A 20656-nucleotide genomic window follows, 5' to 3' on the forward strand; every position below is an offset into this window, starting at 1 on the left:
ATGTTTAAGTATATAATTTAGATTCGTTAGTGCCTCTTTATTTAGTTAATCTCTTGGATCAGTCAGCTGCTAGCTTTGGGGGCGTTACATCTTTAAACTTTTGATTTTGAACAAACTTTGAGTTTGATGAATGATTATGTACTCATTATCCTTTCCCCTTGATTTAGAGTTAGATTTCTAAGAAGAAGATTATGGATTATCTTGAGTTTCTTAAAATATGAAGAACATCATGAACAATTTGTCTTTTCAACTTTCATAGGATGATATTTTCTCTTATGAAGTTTATTGACTTAAACTTCTTCCCAGCCCTATCATGGAGGAGATCATTTGAGTGTTGTTTTGAAGTGTTTAAAGCTTAATTTTTACTCCGATCTTTAACTCTCCTGAGCATCTCTAGGAAGATACAATAAATCTTAAAAGAACGAAAATATTAAAGAAAATCAGCGAAAAAGATGTAGATCTGATGATTCCGAGGCTCTTCAGGACTTCACTGATCGTGTGGATCGTGTTGATTCCGAAATCTACTCATGAACTTTAACAGAATTCTACACAGTGGTATGAAATCCACTTCTCTCAAAGAGATTACGAAAATAATATAGATTTGTTACTAGGGAGGTAGATTAGATATTCATACCTCCCTGTTTCTAGCGCCAAAATGTAGTTGCATCTTTTCTGATGGCTACATCCAAGTAGATCTAAAGACTATAAAACTACTAACATTCAAGATTCAAAGATAAACAAGATGTAAAGAATATGGAAAGTAAAGATTGACACAAGCATATAACGTCGTTCGGCCATGAAGACCTACGTCCATGGGAAAGAAGATGTTTTCTTTATTGATTAAGGTCTTACCCTTGAAAGAGCTACAAATATCACTTATATTTCTCACTTTCTCTTTATCTAAATCTCTCTCAGGAATTCTCTGTAGAAAGACCATCTAAGATTACATGTCCATCTCCTTCTACATGGACTGGTATTTATTGGAAAATTAGACTCGTGAAGGCCTGGTCTCGCTGAGCTGGTGGAGCTATCGTACATCTTCTCATTACTTCGGACGAGCTCTATACTATCCCTCGTGATGGCCTACTTGGTTCTCCTTCTGAGTTATCTCGTCCTGTACATCATTGTGCTTCTCTTCCTTGGGGAACCTCGTGTTGTACCATCCTTGGGTTATAATATAGATCGTCCGAGCCTTCTGATACGATGTAGATTCATCCACGCCTCTTCTGATCCTTCATTAAATGCAGTCCTTCTTTTTAGACTTGACCGTCTGGGTCGATTAGACCACTCCTTATACGCGTCATTCATGTAGCGTTGTAGAAGGCGTCTCGATTCACACGAAATCACCTTTTTAGAATATGATTCAATGCTCTTATCTCATCACCTTATCATGAGACCATCTCTTGAGATGTTGATACGTGGCCATCGGGTAATTTACCCTCACACTAGACTCATCCCTATCAACACCATTTTCAACTTTGGATTCTAGCAAATCAGTACCAGTAAGTCCACCTACCTACCTCTTTCCAACAATGTTTGCTCCGTCATGACAGTTATCAACCACCTCAATCCCTTTTTTCTTGCCTACACAAGATCATCTTTGTTCCCTTAATCCTCCCATTCCCACTGCACCCAGAACCCAGTTACCAATTTTTCCTAATCCCAACCCTTCCAATATAGCCTTCCCAAAATCCGTAGTACACAATGACCATCCTATGGTCACCAGAGGAAAGGATGGTATTATATAGAAAAAGATGTTGTTAGCATCAAAACATGTGAATATTACTGACTCGTTGTTTAAGCCTACTTGTTATTTACAGGCAAAGATGAATCCTAAATGGCAAAAAGAAATGGATGACCAATATCATTCTCTTCAAAAGAACCGCACTTGGTCTTATGTTCATAGAACTCCTAATACAAAACTGGTGGGTTGTAAATGGGTGTTTTGTATAAAGTGGTATGCTGATGGTACTATTAAACGGTATAAAGCACGTCTTGTTGCTAAAGGTTTTCCCCAACAAGAAGGAATCGATTATCGAGACACTTTCTGTCCAATGATAGGCATATTTTTGTGTCTTATATAATCTCAATTGTATATATTATTAGTGCTCGATTTTATATTTATTATGGCTTTTTATGTCCCTTTAGGTATTTTTGGAGAAATAAGCTTTTGCGGCGAAATTGGCTAAAAAAGTGGTTTTTGCGCTCGTGGGAGAAAATTACTATACAGACTCTCACTTTGGATAAGGGGTAACCTAATTACTAAGGGGTGACCCATTTCCAGGCATCTGCTAAAGGGAGACCAGAACAGGATAGGGGGAGGTCACTTTCTTCTCAAATTCGAATGAAATTTTGGCGGGAAAAATATCCAGCAAAGAACCAAACTTTGGGTTGGATTTCGAAGGTGTTTTAGTGAGATTCAATCGCCAGAATTGATTGGGCTGGACGTGATTCAACTAAACAAGCCTGGTATAGTCGTTTGTTTGGATCGAATTGGGCTAGAAACTAAGTTGGAGCTAAACAGAGAAAGTGTTTTTACACGGACCCTATTGAGATTATTTTTAGAAGTTCTAGAGAGACTAAAGACCTAAAAATCTTTCCAAGGATACATATCTATGTAAGGAAGAGTTTGAGATAAGTTGGAAAGCTCAGAAACGCGTGAAACAATTTTGGGAAGAGATTATTGTCGTAACTGCCAAGAAAAGAAAAGAAGAGATTTCGAGAAGTTTTGGGGAGATTAAATCGCTATGTTGGCTATATATAAGTTGCTGGGAGTTCATAGAAGGGGAGTGGAGAGTTTGGGAACCTGAGGAGGGCCAGAGAAGAAGAAATCAGAGTTTGATCTGTTGTTGCTGCTGCTGAAGAACACGAAGAACGGACGTCTGAAGACAGCCGTTCTTCAACAGTGTTTACGACAAAGTTGTGGAGGTCGCAGCTGCAGTCTCAACATCACTTCATATATATCGTTCTTCTTGTAACAGTGAACAACGCCTTTGCAACAGTTATTTCTATTGCGATTTTTCTGTTCAATTGTTTTACTCCCTTTTAATCAACTTTTGAGCTTTATACATGTATTTTGAGATCATGATTAATATGAGGAGCTAAACCCCAACACTGGGATGAAGGAGGAAACCCTATTTCACTCATGTGGTAATTGTAATAATTCTTTATGACTTTTTGCACTTATTTTAATTGATTCATGATTTTCACTAATTAGTTGTGATTTCGTTTGATGGTGTATGCTTAGACGTAAGAGCTTTTGATACACCATGCTTGTGATTTACATCTAAAGTTTTAAAAATCTATTTTTGGCAAAGAATAAGAGTCCATATTTTTAATATTTGAGCTATAATTGATTGGAGTTATTAATTGAGTCACATGAATGGAATTTGGTGGAATCCTGAATCTCAGTACCTCTCGATACTGTGACAGCTTTCCTTGTACATATTATATTAAGTCTAAAATAGAATCTCAACAAGTCCGAAACGAACACTTTACTTACCACACTACAATTACATCAATTTTTGGCGCCGCCGACGCGGATTTAGTAGGTTAGGTTTTATTTATTTTAAATTTTGTCTCTTTTACGCCTTTGGTATTTTTCGATTCTTTTCAGATTGGAGCGAAGCTACAAGGAAAGAAAAAGTACTATAAAAGGAAAGCATCGCCAAAGAAGGAAAGAGAGGGAATCCGAAAGGAGTGAAGAAGAATATTTGTATATAGTTATTTTGTTTTATTTTTAGAAACTGTAAATAGGGTTTTAGTTTTTGTAATTTTTCTTTTTATTTTTGGACACTTTTTGGACTGGACATTATTTTTTAAAACCCTAAGGAAGGGTTAAATTAAATATAAACTGTTTGCAGGGAAGGACGACAGTTACGATACTGTCTCGGCCCCTCGGGTTCGTACACTGACATCGGAGTCGGTGGCCTGAGTCGACTTCAACGGTTCATCGCCCGTCTGGTACGGGAGGTAAGACTCTATCCACCCACGAATCCCCTGTCAGTGGGTTTTATTTTTTGTGACAACTCACACCCCTGCAATAGAATGTCGAACTGGTATTACAAGAGCCAATACAACGAATATCCGACTGAGTCTCAAAATGGACGTTACTACTTTGACCATAGTGTGAATAGTGGTTGGGAACATCAGCCTTTTCAAGGTTATGGCTCATACCTTGATGATCCCAATTACTATCCACACACGCACCGGTCATACGAGCAAAATTCTTATATTTCTCCTTTAGAAGAGTCCCTCAGGAAATTAGAGGAGTCGACACGTAAGTTAGCTGAGATGAATAACTTAGTTTATGACGAAAGAGAACTTTCTATAGAGGAATCCTTCAAGTTGATAGCTGTGACGAACGAAAGAATTGCTCGAAATAATCTTAATTTCCAATACAGTGATTCCAATAGTACCCTTGAAAATGAGGATAGTTATTTGCATAATCAAGATGACAAAGATAAAATTGGTAACACTACTTGTTTAGATGAGGTTCAACCATTTTCATGTTCTTATGATGATTATTATGTAGATAGTGTTGATGAAGAATTTGAAATATGTAGGCATAGTGATCAGGAATTCGTTACTCCAAATAAACTTTATGATGATAGTGTTATTTCTGGTTCAGATCCCGATAATTTTAATGACTATTCACCTATTCAAAAGGACGAGGATTTGATTAGAGATACCACTTCTTTAGATGATGTAGTATTTCCTTTTGATTACGAAGTCGATAATGGTTTAGAGGAACGAGTTTATTCTGAGAATACCGTTTTAGAGTCTAGCGATTTAGAAACAATGGTCTTAGACGAAGAAAATGAACTCGTACAGCTATTAAATATGAGTGAGGATGCGTCACTTGAGTATAACCTAGAAGAAGCAATTGACTATTTTCAGGATTCCAACGATCTAGAAATTAAGGAAATTGTAGCTAGTCTATCTAGAGATACCCAAAACTCTAAGTTTGGGGGTGATTATCATTCTCCATGTGCCTTAACTCTTAGAAAGGTCCCTCACTTCGGACTTGACATATGTGCCTCAACCATTTTGCAAGATTATCTTCATACACGTTTTCCTGAACCTAGTGATGTCCATAAGGAAGTTCAGTTGTTAGAAACTTATCCTCTGGTTGATGAGGTTAGACCAGGCTATGATATCAAGATCGACTTTGTTTTGCCACCAAATATTTTCAACCAATTGTGGGAACGTATAAATTTCAGATGTGTCAATTATTTAGTTTTGAGACTAAATCTAATTACTTTAAGAGATTAGGGTTGATACATTTCCTTAAGATTGACCACCAGTTTCATCGTGGTCGATTGTGTGAGTCAAAACTGATTGGTTTTAAGGATCCTCAATTATTCAGGTTATTATTATGTTCTTCTAAGTTTTTACTTGAGTTTTTCCAGACTCTAATACCTGAACCGGATCTTAGCTTTAGGGAATTCCAACCCATGAAAATATTTTATTTGGACCCAGTTATAGAACCTGAACCACAGCTAGATGTAGTTGTCTTCAACAGGAAACTAGACAAGGGTGTGCTTTATTTGTTTATTTTCTTGACAGGTTGCAGATTCCTTTTATTTTTGATAGCTCTATTTGGTTTTGATGACCCACAGAAATTTCGGCTATTACTTTATGATTCTATGAGGTGACTAATCCTTTCTTAGTCTGGCTGAATACTTTAAACTTAGCACTTCTTGGGAGGTAACCCAACATTCATGCGACACGGTAATATCTTTCCTTATCTCTTTTGTTTCAAATGGTAACAGTTTGTCCTTGTTCATGCTTTTAATTTCATCTTTAGAACATTGAGCACAATGTTAGATTTAAGTTTGGGGGTATGAGAGAAACTTTTAGTTGCAGTATGAATAAATAAACTCCAGAGCTTAGAAATTTATGCCTATTGAGGATTGCACTAACTAATCTAAGTGGATGGAAGCATTTTGATCGTAGGAGTTGAGGAAACAATCTGATTAGATGGCAACATCTAAAGAGTCTATTCATAAAAGCACAGAGCTCAGGTGTTAGAAATAACATGATAGTTTCACCATATCTCGTTGAGTCCTTTTCACTTCTATTTTTATTTTATTTTGTTTTTAAACCATGTTTCTCTAAGTGATAGGTGGGGCCCACGATTCAAGTTGTTACCAATGCTAGGGTGAATTAGAGTGATTGAGTTACAAAGAAAAAAAGAAAAAAAAAGACCAGACCAATTAGACCAAACGGATAAAAAAAAAAGTTAAAAAAAAAAAGAAAAAGAGAAAAAAAAGAAAGTGAATAAAGTCGACCACTGGTACCCTTGTATATGCCAGTTGTGTTGAACTAGAATTAGGATTATCGATCACTGGTTCCCTTGTATATGCCAGTTGTGTTGATATTAGTCAGACTAGTATCTCAATCCATTAGGATAGGTTCATTTTGGCGGAGGCCTTCAGAAAGATATGGGAAACGTCGGTCACTTAGTAAACATCAAAACCATCTATGTTTTTCTCTATATCCATCTTCTTGATCTATCCATGTGATTAGTTTTGACTCCGGATATTGATGTCCATAGTGCGACTATCTGATTAGAGCTATGTCACTTTATATGAATTTTAGTATGCTTGAGTGCAAACTCGTGTAGAACAATTGGAATTTCGCATCAGGGTACTTCCTCCTGTAGTCAATAAGTATGCCAACCAAGGAGATTCTTTAGTGCCTTCCAAGGTTCTGCGTAGATATCTAGGGTCTGGAGTAAAGGTTTTGTGGGTATATCTCTTGTAAGCCCTCCCGAGACTATAACTCGTCCACTAGGGCCACCTAGGGGTTTAAAGGCTTATTGCATACGCTAAATGCAATCGACGATGCCTGCGACAGTAAGTTAGGATTTTATTTTCTATTTGATTTGCTCGAGGACTAACAAATAATAAGTTTGGGGGTATTTGATAGGCACATTTTTGTGTCTTATATAATCTCAATTGCATATATTATTAGTGCTCGGTTTTATATTTATTATGACTTTTTATGTCGTTGTAGGTATTTTTGGAGAAATAAGCTTTTGCGGCGAAATTGGCTAAAAAAGTGGGTTTTGCGCTCGTGGGAGAAAATTACTATACAGTCTCTCACTTTGGATACGGGGTAACCTAATTACTAAGGGGTGACCCATTTCCAAGCATCTGCTAAAGGGAGACCAGCACAGGATAGGGGGAGGTCACTTTCTTCTCAAATTCGAACGAAATTTTGGCGGGAAAAATATCCAGCAAAGAACCAAACTTTGGGTTGGATTTCGAAGGTGTTTTAGTGAGATTCAATCGCCAGAATTGATTGGGCTGGACGTGATTCAACTAAACAAGCCTGGTATAGTCGTTTGTTTGGATCAAATTGGGCTAGAAACTGAGTTGGAGCTAAACATGGAAAGTGTTTTTACACGGACCCTATTGAGATTATTTTTAGAAGTTCTAGAGAGACTAAAGACCTAAAAATCTTTCCAAGGATACATATCTATGTAAGGAAGAGTTTGAGATAAGTTGGAAAGTTCAGAAACGCGTGAAACAATTTTGGGATGAGATTATTGCCGTAACTGCCAAGAAAAGAAAAGAAGAGATTTCGAGAAGTTTTGGGGAGATTAAATCGATCTGTTGGTTATATATAAGTTGCTGGGAGTTCATAAAAGGGGAGTGGAGAGTTTGGGAACCTGAGGAGGGCCAGAGAAGAAGAAATCAGAGTTCTATCAAACTCTGTTTCTGCTGCTGCTGAAGAAGAAGAACACGAAGAACGGACGTCTGAAGACAGTCGTTCTTCAACAGTGTTTACGACAAAGTTGTGGAGGTCGCAGCTGCAGTCTCAACAACACTTCATATATATCGTTCTTCTTGTAACAGTGAACAACGCCTTTGCAACAGTTATTTCTGTTGCGATTTTTCTGTTTAATTGTTTTACTCCCTTTTAATCAACTTTTGAGCTTTATACATGTATTTTGAGATCATGATTAATATGAGGAGCTAAACCCCAACACTGGGATGACGGAGGAAACCCTATTTCACGCATGTGGTAATTTTAATAATTCTTTATGACTTTTTGCACTTATTTTAATTGATTCATGATTTTCACTAATTAGTTGTGATTTCGTTTGATGGTGTATGCTTAGACGTAAGATATTTTGATACACCATGCTTGTGGTTTACATCTAAAGTTTTAAAAATCTATTTTTGGCAAATAATAAGAGTCCATATTTTTAATATTTGAGCTATAATTGATTGGAGTTATTAATTGAGTCACATGAATGGAATTTGATGGAATACTGAATCTTAGTACCTCTCGATACTGTGACAGCTTTCCTTGTACATATTATATTAAGTCTAAAATCGAATCTCAACAAGTCCGAGAAACGAACACTTTACTTACCACTACAAAATTACATCATCCGACCATTAAGCCTTGTACTATTCGGGTTGTTCTTACATTGATACTCTCATAGTCTTTGACTGTTTTTCTTCAAAAAAATTGGTTTTAGTATATCTCGCGTTGATTCCTCCCTATTTATGAGTTGTTCATCTAGTGGAATTATTTAGTTGCTCGTCTATGTTGACGGTGTCATCTGGACAGACTCCAATTTAGGTTTTCATCTTGACACACTCCAATTTAGTTTTTCTGCTAAGTTTAGCATACTGCATAAAGAGTTTGTTTTAAAAGATATTGGTGATCTTCCAGTCTTCCTTGGTGTTGAAGTAACAAAGACTCCAACTGGCTTATTTCTGTCGCAGCACCGCTACATTGAAGACTTGCTTGAGTGTGCTAATATGAGTGGCGCCAAATATGTAAGAACTCCTTTTACAACTTCCATTGAATTGAATCCAGTCGGTGGATCTCCTTTATCTAACCCTACTGTCTACAGAAGTTTCGTTGGTGGATTACAGTATTTACTAGTACCGCGTCCTAAGCTTGCATTTTCTGTCAACTTTTTTTGTCAATTTATGCAAAACCCCACATATAACCATTTAATTCTTGTCAAAGAATTATGCGTTATCTACAAGGTATTTCCTCATACGATATTACTCTTTGTCGTTCTCATACATTTAAGCTTAACTTTCAGGCATATACTGATGTCGACTGGGCTGGTGATTGGTGGCTCTCTAAAAGAGTCACAAACTAATACCGCAAGTGCACGGCGTCGATGTAGCTAATGTGCGAGTCGATCCACAGGGACAAGGTGTGTGTAGTTGAAGCTTAAGGTTTCACTAAAACTGAGTTGTAACAAAGAGTCTTGGTTGTGTTAAAACACACTTGAGATGATGGCAGTGACTGAACTGAAAAACAGTAGAATGTAAAGCAAGTAAACAGGAACATGCTAGGGCTTTTGAATCCACTTCTTGATCCTAAACTAAGGCAGATCCTAATCAAATCATGTTCTTGTTTCATCTCAGGGAAGATTATGGATGATTTAACTAATCTTACTAACTTACCCCTAGCATCAACTGTCTTCTCACAGTACATCTGATCACAGGCTTGTTTGCTCAACCAGTTATCTAGCAATCCGCATTAGTGGAAGGTTAATCCCCTAAGTTCTCTAGTTCACCCCTAGCATTGAGTGTCTTCTTACAGCACACTCAATCACAGGTGCATTTGATCACTAAGTTTACTAACTTCCCTACTTCAATTAAGCACAGTCCTTCAAATGGACTGAATCCTTAGCTACTCTCACTCTTACACCCCTAGAATCAGCTGTCTTCTTACAGCACAGCTGATCACAGGTGCATTCACTCAACTAGCCAATTATCAATCCTACTTAGTTTCAGCACTACAAGAACAGTGACATGAACAAGGACTATCCTAGCTTACAAATCAAGAGTATCATCTAACCCCTAGCAAATGGAGTTAGAACATAATGAAATTAAATGACAATGGAATTGACATTGTTTAAAACATTGAACTGAACTTGAACTGAAATTGAAACAACATTAACAGTTGAGGTCCTGGCTATTCCAGGCCTCTTGGTGGTGCTCTGGCTAATCCAGGCATGCCCCATTACAACACCCAGAGACCCCTATTTATACATACAAGCTATAATCAAAGAATCCCCAAATCAGTACCACATCAGCAAAATTAGGGTTTGCTGAAAAATACAATTAAAATCAAAATTGGCTAACCTAATCTACTGATAACAACCCTACTACGTGACCCATACTTCAATTTAGACATACAATCGATTTCCCCAAAAAATCCCCAATGTCAGAAAAATTAGGGTTTGATAAAAAAATCTTACCTAATCTCTGAAAATGATTATGACTCTTCACCCATGCCTCTATTCCTCTTCCTGCGTCTTATCTTGTTCTTCCCATGACCTAATTGCTTTTCTAGCTCATCTATTTCATCAACCCCTAACCTAGGGTTCCTGTGAGAGGAAAAGATCGAGGAATTGATGTTATAGAAAGCTAGAGGAGTAGGGGAAGAGTGGGTTCAGTTGGTAGGAGCCATGATGTCTTTGGTGAGAGTTGTGGTGGTGGCAGAGGCGGACATGGTAGTGGTTGAGGCGGACATGGTTGTTGCATAAAGAAGAGGGGAGAGAAGAAGGAAAGATAAGGTCGATGGCGTTATAGCTTAGGGTATGTTTGTTTGGGTGTAATAGACCTAGGTGTTAGGGTGTGTGTCGGGAACATCAAGATTTGATGTCTTGCGAAGATGAGCCGTGGGATAATATCTTCTGGAACGGATCTAACAGCGAGATGGAGACAGATCATGAGCGACCGTTGGATGCAAAAATACAACGAAACTGACGGCTCAAGATCGAGTAAGGTGCTGTGGTGTTAGACAGGAGCTTCAGACTTTGATGTACTGGCGATGCTGCGACCGTAGGATGCTGAGATGATCCAATCTGACGGCTAGAAAGGGAAACAGGTATGGATATAGGAAATGGATTTGGATGAGGGTTTTGGGCCTTGGGTATGCCAAGCCCATATCTTCTTTAAGAACAATTCTTCCTCTTCAAGCCCAATTCTAGCCTCCTTGTCTTGCGCACAACATTCTTCGCGGCTTCCTTGTGTGATTCCTCTTGGCTTCCATCACTTTTCTGCTCTTTTCCGCTCCGCAATTCATCCAAACTTTATTTGGTACCTAAAAATGCAAAATTAATTAATAAAAATATTTATTCTTGAAAACAATGAAAATACAGAATATGGGTTAAAATGGAGAATTAGAGCACAAAAGATGAGTTAAATGCCAAGAAAAATATATATAAATATGCACTTTTTAGCACTCATCAAATACCCCCAAACCTGAATTTTACTTGTCCTCAAGTAAAACAAAACTAAGGAAATCCTACCTATACCACTGTCGTTGGTTTCTCGAATGCATTTAGCGTATGCACTAAGCCTTTTAAACCACTAAGTGTCTTTCTTAATGTAACCTCCACCTTCTATCCCAACCAACCAAAGAACAAGCTAGTCAAGTTTCGTTCAGTATTCTAAAGTGATTGGCAATCGTGACTTCCGATAGAACACCTCAAGGATGAGGCTATACATGTATTGGTAGATCGTGCGCGTGCAAGTTTCTTATCACTATGTGAATTGTGCTAGAATCAGGGTGCCTAAATATCTAGACTAAGACCTCCTAATATACATATTTGCACAAGAGTCAACATTTCAAGGTAAATGAGCTCCATTTTTATGATTTTTTTTTTTTTTTTATTTTTTTTTTTTATATTTTTTAATTTTTTTCAAAAAGAAGGAGTTCTGTTTTCAATTATGGCATATTAACAGTATCTACTATACCACCCCAAACCTAAACTAAACATTGTCCTCAATGTTTCAAAAGATGAAAAATTATAATACAACATATGGAGAGGATTATGCTGAGTAGAGAAAAAGGAAAGAGAATACCCGATTTCGGCGAAAGCAATATTAGAACTCCGTTATTCAAGGCAAGAATCCAACATATGTCAGCCGAGATCATATTGGATTAGCAATATATACAAAAGGAACAAAAGATTTTAAGAAATTTTATCTACTGGATTATATACAAATAAAATTCACCATACACTAATAATCTAAAGAGTTGAGGATCAACCCAAATGACAAAGTGTAGAGATTTCAACAGCTTCACACAATAATAATATGATAGACATGCAAGTGAAGCTGTGAAACAAAATGAGCTACCCCCAAACCTGGATTTTTCAACAGATAAAATTTTGGATACAAAATCTCGCAGTTTTGGGGGTTCATCATGCACAAGGTCTAATTCGAAATGAACTTTGGTAGGGACGGGCAAACATGCTAATCCTAACTGTGGCTCCTCGAAAGTATTGTATTTAGATGCAAAATAGTCCAAGAGGACTTGAGAGGCACACAGTTCCAGGCCTAGATTAGGTATTCTCATGAAAATTGGTTTGACAATATTGTTACAAACCAAATCTAGGTAGGATGCAAGGCTATCATATTGTGACTTAGGCAAGAAAGTGACATCTAAGTGTCTCACATGCATGAGATCAAGAGTATCAGTATTATCAGTCACATCAGCATTATCTAAGTCACACTCAAGATGTGTAGCATGCTCATCATCACAAAAAATTTGCACAAGTCCTAATTCAGAATCATGGTTATCCGATATATTCAAATTATCATCAACAGAAGCAATATATTGTGGCTTAAGTATGGAATCAGACACATCAACTATGTTTTCATGCATAGGATCATTAGTGTCAATAGAAGATTTACCTAAGTCATGCTCTTCACAGGATAATTGCACAATATCTAAATCAGTATCAACATCACATGCATATGGAATACTAGAAGAAATATCATTCATGAAGGTCGGGGAAGAAAAGCCTAATGTATTTGAAACCAAAGGTTCCACAACATTTTCAGCATAGACATGTTCTTCTAATATAACATTATCATCATCATCATCATCATCATCATCATCATCATAGTAATATGCATACTTGTCCCTATTAGCAGTTGTGGTGTCATTAGTCAACTCATGTTCCTCTAGATTAGGTTCATATTCAATATCATACACATGAGAAGGACTAGACATGCTATTTTCAAAGTTCAATTCATTACCACCTATATCATGTGACAGTGTCTCAGTTTCCCTAATGGATTCCCATTGACGGGTTTTCTCTGCAATCTCAGCTAAAAATTTCCATGCATCATCCACAGTTTTATCAAGAAATTCACCATTACACATACACTCAACCATGGCTCGAGATTTAAAGTCTAGTCCCTCATAGAGGATAGCGACAAGTCTCCACTTCTCAAATCCATGGTGTGGACATTCACTCAACAAATCACTAAAACGTTCAAAATAGTCAAAAACAGTTTCCTCATCCAATTGGACAAAACAATTGATACTTTGACGAATAGCGATGGTCCTATGATGTGGAAAGAATTTTTTGAAAAATAGATCTGTGAGTTGGTCCCAAGTGTTGATTGATTGTGGTCTCAAACCGTAAAACCATGTTTTGGCCCTTTCCTTTAGAGAAAATGTAAACAAACGCAATTTCAGAGAGTCTTCGGACATATGATCAGGTTGCATAGTCCGAAAAATTTGTTCAAACTCTCTTACATGAGTATAGGGGTTCTCAGAATCGAACCCTCGAAATGTAGGAAGTATTTGTATCATGCTTGCATTTATTTTAAAAGGGTTATTGGTTTGAGGTAAGACAATACATGATAATGGAATTTTTATTGTGGGATACATGTATTCATGGAGAGCACGAGGTTGGCCCATATTGAAAAGACACAAAGCCCACTATTTGGTTTTTTATAGGAAAATTTTGGTTTTAAAGAGGTAGAAAAATTTGGTTTTTAATTGGGAGCAAAAATTTTGGTTTTAGTATTGGGAGCAAGCCCACATTGGTGGGAGAAATTGCTTTTCCAAGGGAAGGTGAACTAAGCCCACAATGTGTATGCAAACTGAAGCCCAATGTAGCTTTTGAGATAGCCCAATTGTTGCTTGTTTGGTCTGCGGCCCAGTTGGGCTTTTAAAAGTTCAGTTTTTCTAATTTAAAACTACAGGCCCAAATCAATCTAACACCACAAGTCCACAAGCAATTAAACAAACAAGCCCACAAGAAATTAATTACAAACCCAACAGAAAAATGGAAAAAATTATTACAAGCCCACAAATTAAAAATGGAAGCCCACAGGTTGGGTTCTCTTAATGGGTTTAGGCTTACCTTTGAAGCACAGCCCAGCTGTTCAGTTTGGTTGCAAAAGCCCAGTTGGGCTTTGGATCACAGCTCCAGCAGCTCCAGCAGGAGGTAGCAGGAGTTTGCCTATGCACAGCAGCAACAGCTGAGGCACATCAGCAGGAGAAGCAGCTCAGCAGCAACAGCAGCACCACAAGTTCAGCAGCACCACAAGCAGTAGCTGAACAGGGGCAATGTTGCAGGCTTGGCAGCAGCAGCTCTACAGGTTCAGCACAGAAGCAAGCTGCACAGGCCAGCAGCACATGGAAGAGGAAGAAAGTAGCAGCAAGTGGCAGGCCCAGCAGCAACAGCAAGGGCTCAGCCAAGCAAAACAGAGTCACAACAGCACAGCAACAGGAGCACCTGGAAAGCTCAACAGAAGCTGTCAAGAACAGCAAGAACAGCAAGGGAAAATGATGCAAAGATGAAAAATTATGCAAAGATGAAAATGCAAGTTATGATGCACTAAATGCTTATACTAAGATGCAAAGACTTCACTACACGACACCAAGTCCCCGGCAGCGGCGCCAAAAACTTGGTGGCTCTCTAAAAGAGTCACAAACTAATACCGCAAGTGCACGGCGTCGATGTAGCTAATGTGAAAGTGCGAGTCGATCCACAGGGACAAGGTGTGTGTAGTTGAAGCTTAAGGTTTCACTAAAACTGAGTTGTAACAAAGAGTCTTGGTTGTGTTAAAACACACTTGAGATGATGGCAGTGACTGAACTGAAAAACAGTAGAATGTAAAGCAAGTAAACAAGAACATGCTAGGGCTTTTGAATCCACTTCTTGATCCTAAACTAAGGCAGATCCTAATCAAATCATGTTCTTGTTTCATCTCAGGGAAGATTATGGATGATTTAACTAATCTTACTAACTTACCCCTAGCATCAACTGTCTTCTCACAGTACAGCTGATCACAGGCTTGTTTGCTCAACCAGTTATCTAGCAATCCGCATTAGTGGAAGGTTAATCCCCTAAGTTCTCTAGTTCACCCCTAGCATTGAGTGTCTTCTTACAGCACACTCAATCACAGGTGCATTTGATCACTAAGTTTACTAACTTCCCTACTTTAATTAAGCACAGTCCTTCAAATGGACTGAATCCTTAGCTACTCTCACTCTTACACCCCTAGAATCAGCTGTCTTCTTACAGCACAGCTGATCACAGGTGCATTCACTCAACTAGCCAATTATCAATCCTACTTAGTTTCAGCACTACAAGAACAGTGACATGAACAAGGACTATCCTAGCTTACAAATCAAGAGTATCATCTAACCCCTAGCAAATGGAGTTAGAACATAATGAAATTAAATGACAATGGAATTGAAATTGTTTAAAACATTGAACTGAAATTGAAACAACATTAACAGTTGAGGTCCTGGCTATTCCAGGCCTCTTGGTGGTGCTCTGGCTAATCCAGGCATGCCCCATTACAACACCCAGAGACCCCTATTTATACATACAAGCTATAATCAAAGAATCCCCAAATCAGTACCACATCAGCAAAATTAGGGTTTGCTGAAAAATACAATTAAAATCAAAATTGGCTAACCTAATTTACTGATAACAACCCTACTACGTGACCCATACTTCAATTTAGACATACAATCGATTTCCCCAAAAAATCCCCAATGTCAGAAAAATTAGGGTTTGATAAAAAATCTTACCTAATCTCTGAAAATGATTATGACTCTTCACCCATGCTTCTATTCCTCTTCCTGCGTCTTATCTTGTTCTTCCCATGACCTAATTGCTTTTCTAGCTCATCTATTTCATCAACCCCTAACCTAGGGTTCCTGTGAGAGGAAAAGATCGAGGAATTGATGTTATAGAAAGCTAGAGGAGTAGGGGAAGAGTGGGTTTCAGTTGGTAGGAGCCATGATGTCTTTGGTGAGAGTTGTGGTGGTGGCAGAGGCGGACATGGTAGTGGTTGAGGCGGACATGGTTGTTGCATAAAGAAGAGGGGAAGAAGAAGGAAAGATAAGGTCGATGGCGTTATAGCTTAGGGTATGTTTGTTTGGGTGTAATAGACCTAGGTGTTAGGGTGTGTGTCGGGAACATCAAGATTTGATGTCTTGCGAAGATGAGCCGTGGGATAATATCTTCTGGAATGGATCTAACAGCGAGATGGAGACAGATCATGAGCGACCGTTGGATGCAAAAATACAACGAAACTGACGGCTCAAGATCGAGTAAGGTGCTGTGGTGTTAGACAGGAGCTTCAGACTTTGATGTACTGGCGATGCTGCGACCGTAGGATGCTGAGATGATCCAATCTGACGGCTAGAAAGGGAAACGGGTATGGATATAGGAAATGGATTTGGATGAGGGTTTTGGGCCTTGGGTATGCCAAGCCCATATCTTCTTTAAGAACAATTCTTCCTCTTCAAGCCCAATTCTAGCCTCCTTGTCTTGCGCACAACATTCTTCGCGGCTTCCTTGTGTGATTCCTCTTGGCTTCCATCACTTTTCTGCTCTTTTCCGCTCCGCAATTCATCCAAACTTTATTTGGTACCTAAAAATGCAAAATTAATTAATAAAAATATTTATTCTTGAAAACAATGAAAATACAGAATATGGGTTAAAATGGAGAATTAGAGCACAAAAGATGAGTTAAATGCCAAGAAAAATATATATAAATATGCACTTTTTAGCACTCATCGGTGATCCAACTGATAGACGATCAAACAATGGCTAATGTGTCTTCTTGGGATCGATTATTGTATCTTGGAGTGATCGAAAGCACAAAAGTATTTCCAAATCCATTATCGAAATTGAATATAGAGACCTTGCAATTTCCATTGCAGAACTAATGTGGATTGAATCCTTGCTGAAAGAACTCCATGCTCCGGTTTGCGCTCCACCTGTGTTATGGTGCGATAATCTCAGTGCTACTTATCTCACTATCAACCATGTTTTTCACAGTCGCACCAACATATAGAGATCGATTACCATTTTGTGCGAGAACGAGTTCAACGTGGTCAGCTGGATGTCAGATTCGTGTGTTCTCAAGACCAGGTTGCTGATGTCTTTACTAAAACTATACCAAATCAACAGTTTTCAAGCAACAATTTTCTTCTCTTCGTTCTAATCTCATTGTCTCTAACCACTCGCTTAGGTCGAGGGGAAGTGTTAGACTAAAGGAAGCATAAACTATATTTGGTTTTGTTTCCCTATTGAATCGAGTCTCTCCTAATGTAATATGTTATTACTTTTGTTAATACTTGTAACCTCTTAGATTTACAAGAATAATATGGATTAGTCTCACAATTGTTGAGACTGATTATATTTCATTGTGTATTTATATGAATACAAAATATTGAGAATTGACGAAAGATTCAAAATCTAAGCTAAACAATAATAGCGTGAATACTGGATAGTTACAGCTAGTTACAACAAATTATAACAAGAATGAGTACATAAGACTCGGACCTAAGCTAAAGACTTGCGCTTGGTGGTGATTGCTACTGTTCAACTGTGGCAAGACTGATGGCTGGTGGTGACTTACATATACACATCCAATACCCCCCCTCAAGTTGGAGCGGGAGGATCATGAGGCCGAACGCCCAACTTTCTGACAAGACGTCTAAACTGGTCCACTCCAAGTGGCTTGGTCAAGAGATCAACTAATTGGGCCGCAGATGGAATATGAGTTGGTTTTATGAGACCAGAGAGCAATTTTTCTCGAACAAAATAACAATCAATTTCGATATGTTTAGTTCGTTCGTGAAAAACTGGATTTTCAGAGATGTGGATAGCAGCCTGATTATCACAATAGACTGGAATAGGGTTCGAAATAGGAACACGAAGATCAGTAAGCAAATAATGCAACCATTGAAGTTCAGAAGTTAACCTTGCTAGGGCACGGTATTCTGCCTCAGCGGAAGATAATGAAATCGTTGGTTGTTTCTTAGATTTTCAAGAAATAGGACCGTTGCCTAGCATTGTGAAATACTCTGTTTGGGTCGTCGAGTTGTTGGACATCCTGCCCAATAAGAATCAATATAACCAGCAAGAGACAATGAGCTATTCGCAGAAAGAAAAATACCATGACCGAAAGTTCCTTTAAGATATCGAACTACACGATGTGCAGCATCCAAGTGACCCGAGCATGGTTGTTGCATGAACTGACTCAGATAATTAACTGATTATGTGATATCAGGACGAGTCACCTGCAGATAAAGCAGTCGACCAATTAGGCGACGATAAACACTAGGATCAGGCAGAGGATCACCGGAAGTTGGAAGTAGCTTAAGGTGTTGTTTCATAAGAGAAGGCGAAACCTTAGCACCTAAAAGACCAGAATCCTGAACAATGTCAAGTATATATTTTCGTTGGCAGAGAAAATACCTTTGGGAGAGCGAGAAACTTCAATTCTCAGGAAATACTGCAAACGACCAAGATTTTTGAGAGAAAACTTAGATTCAAGTTTTTGTTTTAGTTCTTGAATAGCCGTGCCACTATTACCTATAATAAAAATGTCGTCGACATAAACTAAAACATGAATGGATATCTTACCTGAATGAAAAATAAATAGAGAATAGTCAGCACGAGATTGAACAAAACCTTCATCAAGTAAGGCTGCAGAAAATTTGGCAAACCATTGACGAGAGGCTTGCTTGAGACCATATAAGGATTTGTTGAGTTTGTAAACACGATTATCTCCCTTTTTCTGAAAACCTGGAGGGAGTTTCATGAAAATATCTTCATGAAGATCTCCTTGTAAAAAGGAATTATTGACATCTAGTTGATGGAGAGGCCAATTATAAACAACAACAATGGATATTAAGACACGCACATAAACTAGTTTTGCAACAGGAGCAAAAGTGTCATGATAACCAATTCCTTCCTGTTGCGTGTACACTTTAGCAACAAGACGTGCCTTATGGCGCTCAGTCGTACCATCCGGTCTATACTTGATTTTAAACACCCATTTACAGCCAATGGCTATTTTTCCTGGTGGAAGAGTAGTGATAGTGAAAGTATCATTGTCATTTAGAGCAGTATGTTCTTTGACAATAGCATCACGCCAGTCTGGATTTTTAATTGCTTTTGTGAATGTGCGCGGTTCATCATTGGTGATAACAGATGACAGGAAGGCACGATATTGTGGAATAAATTGAGAAAATGATAAATAGTTAGTGAGGGGATACGAAGAATTAGAAATGCACTGTTGTGCTGAGCAAATAAAATCTTTTAAGTGTGAAGGACGATGACATTCTCGAGTTGATCGTCGTACAGATGGTTTTATATTAGGTGGTACGACTATATGTGAATCTGAAAGAACAACCTCAGTAGTAGGAGGAGGTGAAGATATTGTGCAAGTAAAAGAACTTGGACTAGATGATGGACCAGAAGGAGAGGATAATGATGTGTCAGCCACAGGAGATGGGGCAGATGCTAACGGTGTATTATCAGTACCTGGAGTAGGACTGGGTGAAATTAACTCCAAAGATGGATTGATAGATGATGACTGTATTGGAGATGATGATTCAGGAAAAATATTACGAGAAGGAGTGACAACAGAATCTGTTGCTGGAGAGGAAATAGATTCTAGAGATGTAGTGATTGGGAAGGAGGCAGTGGTACTGGACGTTTGAGTGGGATTTGAATACGGCGGAGGCAAAGTTAACTCCTCATAGAAAACGTCAGTACTTTGCAATTCAGTTGGAAGGAGATCATTTGAATTTCAAAATTTAACATCCTTAAAAAGGGAATAAGTGTTCGTGGAAGATAAAATCACGGGATACAAAAGTGGTCTTTGTTTAGATATCTAAAATTATATACCCTTTGTGATTATAAGGGTAACCCAAAAACACACCCGGCTTCGTTCATGGATCGAATTTGGATTTAATATTTGTGTTCCGAGCATAACACAAACAGCCAAAGACACGAAGATGGCGATAGTTAGGCGCACTACCAAGAAGAACTTCATGTGGAGTTTTATGTGCCAATAGAGGAGTATGCATTTTGTTTATAAGATAACAAGCTGTTAATACACATTCACCCCAACAAGTGATGGGTAATTGTGACTTAAAACGCAGAGCTCTAGCTACACTAAGTAAGTGCCGGTGTTTGCGTTCGACAACACCATTTCGTTGAGGAGTGTAAATGCAACTACGTTGATGATGGATGCCATTTTCCTTAAACCACGTCTGAAATTCACGGGGAGAAATTATAAGCCATTGTCAGACTGGATTCTTTGTAATGAATGGAGAAAAAGAATTGAGGTACCGGTAGAAATATGACCGATTTTCTTAGAATACTGAGTAATAACAAAACTGGAGAAGTAATTAATGAATTTAAAAGTATCATCCTTTGTGTGCATAAGGTAAACCCATGTACAACGAGAAAAGTCATCGACTATGGTGAGAAAATACTTAACACCGGTGAGTGATGGTGTCACAAAGAGACCCCATATATCGCAATGAATAAGTTCAAAACAACGTTTAGATGAAATGCAATTTCTATTGAAAGGTAATT

Source organism: Papaver somniferum, unplaced genomic scaffold (assembly GCF_003573695.1).
Source record: "Papaver somniferum cultivar HN1 unplaced genomic scaffold, ASM357369v1 unplaced-scaffold_19, whole genome shotgun sequence".
Classification (NCBI taxonomy): domain Eukaryota; kingdom Viridiplantae; phylum Streptophyta; class Magnoliopsida; order Ranunculales; family Papaveraceae; genus Papaver; species Papaver somniferum.